At 46.3% G+C, this 9166-nt stretch overlaps 1 pseudogene; it reads left to right on the top strand.

Moving 5' to 3' along the window:
• Positions 1 to 1587: 1587 nt before the first annotated feature.
• Positions 1588 to 8384, top strand: LOC119279647 (annotated as a pseudogene).
• Positions 8385 to 9166: the final 782 nt, after the last annotated feature.

Below are 9166 nucleotides of genomic sequence, written 5' to 3'. Positions count from 1 at the left end.
GGTATAGAAAAGAAAAGTACTAACTAAGTGTGCACCATAAACACAATTTTAAAAATTACTAACATGTAAGATAATATCATATTTAAAATCTACACATTTTTCTGAGTGATTTTCGTATATAAAAAGCTAGATTTGGAGTTAGCGTTTGAAAGATAGGAATATTTCAAAAAATACTTGAATCTGTGGAAAAAAAGTAGCTGGGCCAAGACAATATCATATTTAGAATTTACACATTTTTCTGATAGATTTTCATATATAACATGCTAAATTTGGAGTTAGCATTTAAAAGATATGAATATTTCAAATAATATTTGAATCTGAGGGGAAAATGTAAAAAAAATGAGCTGTGGCGAAGACAGGGAAAGGCAGATAAAAGGGAACAAGGCTGGGGATCGAACCCAAGTCTCCCCGTGGGAGAGTTGTGCCCTAGCCAGTCGGGTGCTTCTGTGTTTTATGACAATGTGAGGGCCTAGCGGTACATGAACGCAACCAGCGGCCACCTAATAAGAACGAATCGTTTTTGCCACTTACGGGTGGCATTGATGGGTAATTCTTGCCAATTCCAAGGGTAATTTTTATGACGTACGACCAGAAACTCAATTTGCTTTATTATTATTAGGTAGAGAGGTAGAGAGGTAGAGATAGAGATAGAGATAGAGAGGTAGAGATTAGGGAGAGATTAAGACCATTAGGAATATATATATTTTTGCACGAAAACATCCGATCTATTTAAAAAAACATCAGAAATAATAAAAATTGCATCCAGATTCATAACCATATCCATTTGTGATAATGATAGGTTATAAACCCAAAACATATTGTTACTTATTTGGTTGATGGACCAAATTATTTAATAGTTACTCCGCGATAATTTTTTTGAATAATAAGGTACTCCCTCCGTCCGGAATTATTTGTCACCGAAATGAATAAGAATGGATGTATCTAAAAGTAAAACATGTCTACATACATCCATTTTTTGACAAGTATTTTTGCACGGAGGGAGTACTTAAATACCATGATCTACCGGTTGTCTGCCGCTATAAAAGCTAGTCTCGTTCTCTCCCTAGAGAAAGCACAGCCCATGCCCTCCGAGCGACCACGCTGCCACCACTGGCACCTGTGAGCGAGGACGCCACCCAACTCCCGCTGCCGGTGGTCTCTAGTTGATTCCGCTGCCGGGATCCATCTCTCTCCCCACATCATCATCCTCTCTGTGATGTTCCTCTGCAAATCGATGCACACATACTAATTGCTGAACCCCTTACGTTTCTCTCAGATCTTCGTTTTGCACTTTTGCTTCACTTGTTGTTTCTTGATATACTCCTGTGTTTGATGGAGTGCTGCCTGCTATTCTGTGGGCATGGGCATGCTCACGAGCAGCGGCTGCCCTCCGGTGACGGCCATGGCCGAAGAGCCCTTCGGCCTGAAAAAAACTGGCAGGGAACTGCTACCCCACCCCATCACCCCCGATTGCCATCACTACTCTGCTCGCAGACCCCTCTTCTGCTTTCTCCTCCCACCCTTAAACCCCAGCCGGCCCGTCGTCGCCGTAGTGCCTCGCCTTGTCGTCTCTCCGGTACTTCGTCCATGGCAACAAAGCATCACGTATCGGCCGTGATCTTTGATCTGGACGACACCCTCCTGGACACTGGTACACACATCCGCATAATCTCCTTCTGGAAGAAAACACTGGGACTAATTTCCAAAATGGAATATGTAAACGATGGTGTGTGCGTGTGTGTTGATGCAGAGAGTGTAACAAGAGGCATCTTGAACGATTTCCTGGCGACATATGGAAGACAGCAGATGCGGGGAAGGAGGAGGGGAGGCTGGGGCAGAGTCACAGGGAGTACGCGGCTGGGATCATCGCAGATTACGGGCTGCCGCTCACTCTCGAGGAATACTCAGAGGCAATATTCCCCTTGTACCTCAAAAGGTTTGTTTCATTTTGGCACGTTGATCAAATCTGCAATGTCATGTTCATCCCAACTCCTTTTTTTGTTTGCTCGTATGTTCATCACAACTAACCACTTGGCTTGGTGCTACTGTTGTCCAGCTGGCAGAAGGCAAAACCACTTCCAGGGGTTAGAAGACTTCTCAAGCATCTTCACAAGAATGGAGTACCGCTGGCACTTGCTTCCAACTCCTAGATGAAAATTATCGATCAAAAAATTCTGAAACTAGAAGGTTTGTGACGTAGAAGTAGATACCCTTTTTTAAAAGGAGGATGATCCCCGGCCTATGTACCATGTGTAGCCATTGTGGTACTGATATAGGGTTTGGTTACCCATGCGCGCACACCCAAAAACTATGGGGGTTCGGCACTGTACCTTACCTACCAATGATCAGTCATCAAAATTCAAACGTGAGCCAAACGTCCGAATGGTGTGAAAGTAAACGCATGCATCGATTTGATCCAAAGACTGGAGAATAATAAAGCTCTCCTTTATCTTACAAATATTGGAATGATACACAAAGTTGAAGCACAAGGCACGGCAAGATATCAAACACCGTGTTGAAGTAAAATCAAATCAAAATGTTGTGTTGAAGCAAAGACCCTCATCTTAACCGAAGCTTTTTTTTATAATAGCAAGAAAAATGGTACACAAACGATGAGCTTTGCCCGATTTCTAGACGACAAGATATAGCAGCAATTGATCATCTCGGTTCACGTGGGCTGCAGCCATCGATCACAAGGTCGTATGAAAATCGTCCTGCAAATTGTCACGTGCACAATAATTTTGTAATAGCAATACTAAACCCTAGCGCCGCCACCACAAATTTTGCCTCCACCCTCTCCGTCGCCGCTGGAGGACGCCAGCGGGCGATGCCGCGCGGCTGACGGCGGCGGCGGGGATCCTTGCTCGCGACTACGGGCGGCACTCGGGCACGGCGGGTGCTACTCGGCGGTCATGTGCGTCGGCCCGCGAACTGCAGCCCAGATCCGCCGGTTGCCGCTTCCTCGCCGGCGTCCTGAGGCTCGGCGCGCGGGCGCCGTGCTGCGAGGTGGTGGTGGAGTGCCTCCTGCGCGCGCGCACAAGCTCTCGGATGCTGCTTTCCGCGGTCTGCCCCATGGCTTCCCCTGCTCTGCTTCGCTCCTGTGGCGCTCTGAAGCAACCGGTGGACGCAGCACCGTGTTGCGCGCTCCGGTGGGCGTCCAGGTCGTGAGGCCGTGCCATCCGCGCACGGATCCGTGCTGGCACGTGGGGTCGTCTCTGGGTTGCATCCCGGCGGAGCCGCCGTCCCCTGCGGTGGTCGGCTGGACGGGGTGGTGGCTGCGCCGTGGAGCTGGTGGTGGTGCGGTGCGGTGCGCCTGGTCCCAGGTGCGCCGGGGCAGGCTGGATCCTCTCGAATCTGCCCTCGGGCGTGGCGTCGAGTCAGGGGAGCTGCGGGGTGAGGTGGGACTGGAGCGGCCGGCGCGTCGGCTCCAGATCTGTTAGTGGTCGCAGTTTGCCGAGGTTCCCGTCCCCGATCTGGCCATCTTCGTGGAGGTCGGTCGTGGGATGCTGCTCGGCGGCTTGGTTGGCGCTGCCAGCTGTGTTGGTGGATGTGTGGCTTGCTTCTAGCTTGGGGTTGCCGGTCGTGATGGTGGACGGCACGGGGGCCGTCTCGGGTCCTGTGCGGCGGTGCTCTGGGAGAAATCCCTGCTCACCCCTTGGGTGAGCTGACCACGACAGCGCCAACCCGGCGTCGTATTCCTTCCTAGAGGCATGGTCTCCGAGCTCTTCCGCGTGGATCTGCTTCGGCGTGGTTCAGGCCTCTTGCTGTAGGGATGTGCTCAAACTTCGGGTGAGAACCTTGCATCGACTATGTCGATGTCGGCGGCAGCGGCGACTATGGACGTCGTCTTCCTCGCAGGAGGTGCCGCTGTGGAGCTCCAACACCTACGGCACTTGCTTTGTGGTCTCCGGGTGAAAACCTGAGATTTGGCTCGCCGGATCGGATGATGGTGTTGTGTCTTCGACAACACTACCTCCTTGGAGGCGTCATCTTGGAGGCCCAACGACGGCTCCGGTTGCCGTGCGTGGTGGTGGGTGGTGCGGCCAGCTTAGGGCCGACGGTGGTGTGTTTCTTCTTCATGTGTTTCTCTTCGGCTGTCCTTCGCGTGGTCTCCGTCCTGTTGCTGTGCATGCTCAAGACCCTCCCATGGTTGCCGTTGTGCTGCGGCGAGCTTCGGGCTCTTGGTGTTGTCTTGGTTCACCTTTGCTCAAATGACAACGCAATGATGCCTCCCCAACCTGCTAATCGTTTCGACCGCCTGTGGTGGATCTCCCAGTCAAGGTTCGTGTTAAGGTTTGGCACTCGTTGATTATGGTTGATCCTCAGTTGTGCCGTGGGGCTCGGTATGCACGCCGGTGCGGTGCGTTAGGTTGTTTGCAGAGTCTTGGTATTGTGATCCCTCGACAGCACCCCACATCTACTTGTGTCTCTCGTGGTGTTGGTCTTTTTGCCTGCTAGCTAGGTTGATGTCATGCCTTCTCTGGGTGGCAATTTTTTCTCATCTTCTGTAACCTTGTTACCTGTACGGTTTTCGGCCCGGTTTCCCTCATAAACGGGGTCAACTTGTTTAGGTTTTTGATCCGGTTTTTCTTATAAACTGGATCAGCCAAAGCTTAAGGGGTGACTCTTGGCTTTGGCAGCTTTTTGAGCAATATATTCAGGCGGGGATCCTCTCCCCCCGGTGACCGTTCAAAAAAAAAAAAGTTGGCATGACCAAAGGAAAATAAAAATCTTCAATATATATTAAATATAGATTTTTCTTGAAGAAGATATGATTTTTTTTTCACAGGGAAACATTAGTGGGGAGTCATGTTGTATATATTTTTATAAAAGAAGGGAGAAAATCCCTTTTTTCTCCTTGGATGTTCGTGCCAGTGATTACCACGTCGAAAAGTCCTCCCATTTTCCAATTAAACAACTATCTTACATTTTAGCATGTTTATTCATGTTTCTCTAGATTTTCTACACCCCTTAGGGAGCTAGAGCAGGGTCATGGGCTCTTTCTTTGTTGCAAGCTCGGAGGTGTGATAGCACGAGGGAGAAAGCGATAGGGGAGGGTAGACAGCAAGAGATGGTGATCTATAGTTTTTTTTATCACAGTAAATACGCAGATGCTCACATATGGAGAGAGATATAGTGCATGATGGACTAAGAGAGGGAAAATGTTGGTGGTAAAAAGACAAGCACTCATTCGAAAAAATATACTTGTGAGGGTTTCCTCCTCTCATCTAACAAGGTCGTCGTTCTCACCCGTCTCTGGTCACCACCTAGGAGTGGGGATGTGGAGGGAACTCGGCTCTTTGTTCAATGTGTAGTCCCATTTCGTCTTTGTCTTTGTTCTCATGTCGCAGCGACGATTTTGAGGTGGTGGCGGCATCATGTCGATGGAATAAGTCCCTCCATGCATCCTTCTCCATGCCGCGCCGATGTTCGCCCATCATTGCTGATGAGCCTATGAGGGCCCAGTCCCATCGATTTGAGCAACCAAATATATTGTGCAGACTGTTAGGAGTTCGTTTTCGCCAGGTGCTTCTCCTCTAGAATGTGGCGGCAATTTGAATTTTAATATTCTAGTGACTTTCTCTTGCCATTGATGTTTTGTTGGTTTCCGGAGGCGTGCCAGAAGGGTTGGCAGATCTAGTTGGGGATGGCGATGAACTTTTGTTTCACTTGGTGTGCAAGGTGGTTGGTTCAGCGCAATCCTCGTGCTCTTCAAGAGTGGTGGCCCCAAACCTAAGCACCGACAAGGTTGGGGCATGATCCCAATAGATATTCATCTATAGTAGCTTTATTCCGTCTGTAGGGGCAACCAAGCCGTAGGGAAGCCGCTTTGCTTGTGGTCGTCAAAAACCACGAGGCGCATGGAGTTTTGTGGATGATGTTTTTTTTCAGAATAAATTGTCTTCGAAGGGGACTCTTGTGACTCAAGTTATCATCGGTAGTCCTGAATGATATAGTTTATAGATGCATAAAAGAATATTCAAGCAATAATTTAGTGCTAAGTTTTTGTATGCGGTGATCATCTAATGAAAGTCCCTTATTTTGCAGAACTGAAAGGCTGTTTTTCCGTGGTTCTTGGTGTTGATCAGGTTCCTCGTGGAAAACCTTGCCCTGACATGTAGGTACGTTTTTCCATAACTTACAATAGAAAGACTGGGGGAGTATCATTTTCTCACATGACTTAAAGATCCTAAGGCCCTCTTTGATTCAAAAGATATCCGCAGGATTATAATTCTTAGATACATTTTGTATGTATTATTAGTACGATTCAATGTTACAGAATCCTTCTCCAAATATTTCTGTGCACTACATTTCACAGAAGATTTCATTCACTTAAAAGAATCATTTTTTTGTGGTGCAATCAAACAGTTTTTGGTGTAAATAAAATTGTTTAAGATTAGAATAGAAATGACTTGGTAATCCTGTGTTTGTTTTTTCTATTCCACCGTTACTTTGGAGGAGCGCATTGAAGCTTCCACTAAGTTAACAACCCAAAAACACAGTACAAACACATTCAATATTATTGATCGTGTAATATCTTATATCTCTTTGTTTCTAGATATCTGGAAGCCGCAAAGAGACTCGGCGTAAATCCATCATCATGCCTGGTCATAGAAGATTCTATGTAAGTTTGTTGTTCTGTACACACACACACGAAAAGAGAAGACAAAATAAAATATGCATTCTCCTATAACGGAAAACGAAACTGCTCTGCATACGATGCTTTTCTCGTCCGAGCAGTACGATCAGAGAGGAAATCATCTCTACATGCTATGGCCCACAAACTGAATTATTTATGGTTGTCTCTAATCGTACAGTGTTGTGCAGGAACTTGTCGTACGCATAGCAAGGTTCAACGGAAAATGGCGGATAAATCCTAATCATTGTTCTCAAATTCAGAAATAGAATGGCAAGCATTTGTGCATTAAAAAGGACATCTTCGGCATTCAGTTTAATTTCTACTTCCAGAAAAATGTTTACTTTCTATTTTGTTGGCAAAATTTTGTTAGTGTTGGAATCCGGGGTGCCAAGGCTTCTGGGGCAAAGGTAGTCGCTGTTCCGTCACTCCAAACTGAAAGGAAACGTTACTCAATTGCCGATCTTGTCCTCTGTTCACTGCTGGACTTCCATCCTGAACTATGGGATCTTCCTCCATTTGACGATCGTAACTTTCTCGATTTCTCCATTCTCCATTAACATTTATTTCAGAAAAAAAAAGTCTGATAGATGGCACTTGTTGCAGGCATTCAAGGTGCATTGCCCATGGAACCAATGTACTTAAATGCTCACATAGGAAATGTGATATCAAACAATACTCATATGATAGTAGCAGGTCCGAGACCTTCCTCCCACTTCTAATATGACAATGACTGCCAAGATTATAGATCTTATCACATGGTGATTTCTAAAATAAAAAAGATAAACATCAAACTTTCCAGATATTGCTCTTGCGCGCATGTAAGTTAAGTCCACGCATGTAAAAGTTCTATTTTCAAATCAATCTATAACATGCAGTATGTAAGAATAGCTATGGTGAAAGATGGAATTGCTAAGATGATGCAGAGAAAAGGCAAAACAAAAAAATGATGACACCAGCATACTAAAGCTAACTTTGATACTTCGATAAAAAAATCCAAATTATTTTGTTACCACGTGATAATACGCTAGTTACCATCTTGTATGTAATGGGTTCTCATGTTGTCTCGCAAAGGTACTCCCTCCGTCCGGAAATACTTGTCATCAAAATGAATAAAAGGGGATGTATCTAGATGTATTTTAGTTCTAGATGCATCCCTTTTTGTCCATTTTGATGACAAGTATTTTTGGACGGAGGGAGTAACTATTACTAGGCAACCTATTAAGCATGTCACCATCATGGTAGTAATTGTTAACCATCCGGAGTACATAAGCATGGTGACATGCTTAATAGGTTGCCTAGTAATTGTGTCCTTTCTTTTCTGTTCTTAAAACTTGTGTCCTTTTTTTTCAGCACATATGTTTTCTTGATCCCTGCTGCAATGCCAAATCAGGGGAGCCACTTGAGCTACTGTTAGTTGGTTACATCCGGGAGCTCCAAAGCACGGTAATTTAGCCATTTACAATTTGTCTGTTTGCTACTGTATAGTCTATATGGACCCTACATGGCATGCAATGCAGAGCATATTAAGTTAAAGCTCACCACGGGCTATTTTTTTCTACAGAAGTCAACACATGGTAGTCATCACTAACTTAAGCATTTGTTGCAGGGAAGTACTACATCTCAAGCATTAAGCATTACTGAGGAAGATCAAAGCATCGTGAGGGATGCACTGGACCTCCCAGCTTTCTCCGAACTAGAGGAGCTAACACTCTTCAGTGTGCCTGGGAAGGAACCGTTTGAATGATTTGCCCAATTCGTTCTCACGCAGTGGGCGATGTAGTGTGTTTACTGGATGTGATTAGATATATCTAAAACATACACGATCAGCTGCAAGTTAGAAGCTACATCTCCAAGTCTTATAAACACACGGAGTTGCTATAGCTTATGTAATAAAAAGATGTAAAAAAGTTTGTTCATTTATCACAACTGAGCCGTGAACTCTGTGTGTATTACGAGAGAGCGGAGCTCGGTTACATATACATCGAGACCCCTACATGCAGGGCACGTCTCGTGGTGGTTGCGTTAGACTAGGAGGGATCCTGAAGACTAGCCTACCTAGTTACAACAGATTACAGGATAATCATCAACACAAGTGTACATACAATGAACGTGACAGTTCAACACCCCCCCGCAGTCCGAACGGCGCTTGGCAAGACGTTCAGACTGGAGCGAAAATCACGAAACACCGAGGACGGAAGTCCCTTGGTGAAAACATCAGCAAACTGGGATGCTGTCGGGACGTGCAACACCTTCACCTCCCCGAGTGCCACACGGTCTCGTACAAAGTGCAGGTCGATCTCCACATGCTTCGTGCGTTGGTGCTGGATGGGATTAGACGAGAGATAGACATCACTCACATTATCACAGTACACAATCGTAGCTCGACGAGGGGGGCGATGAAGCTCGAGGAGGAGTAGGCGAAGCCAGCAGGACTCAGCCACACAGTTAGCGACTGCACGGTACTCCGCCTCGGCACTGGAACGGGACACCGTGTGTTGGCGCTTGGAGGACCAAGACACCAAGTTG

Source organism: Triticum dicoccoides, chromosome 3B (assembly GCF_002162155.2).
Source record: "Triticum dicoccoides isolate Atlit2015 ecotype Zavitan chromosome 3B, WEW_v2.0, whole genome shotgun sequence".
In the NCBI taxonomy this organism is placed as follows: Eukaryota; Viridiplantae; Streptophyta; class Magnoliopsida; order Poales; family Poaceae; genus Triticum; species Triticum dicoccoides.
Note: the sequence above shows the minus strand (reverse complement) of the source record. Positions and strands in the feature narration are given on the sequence as shown.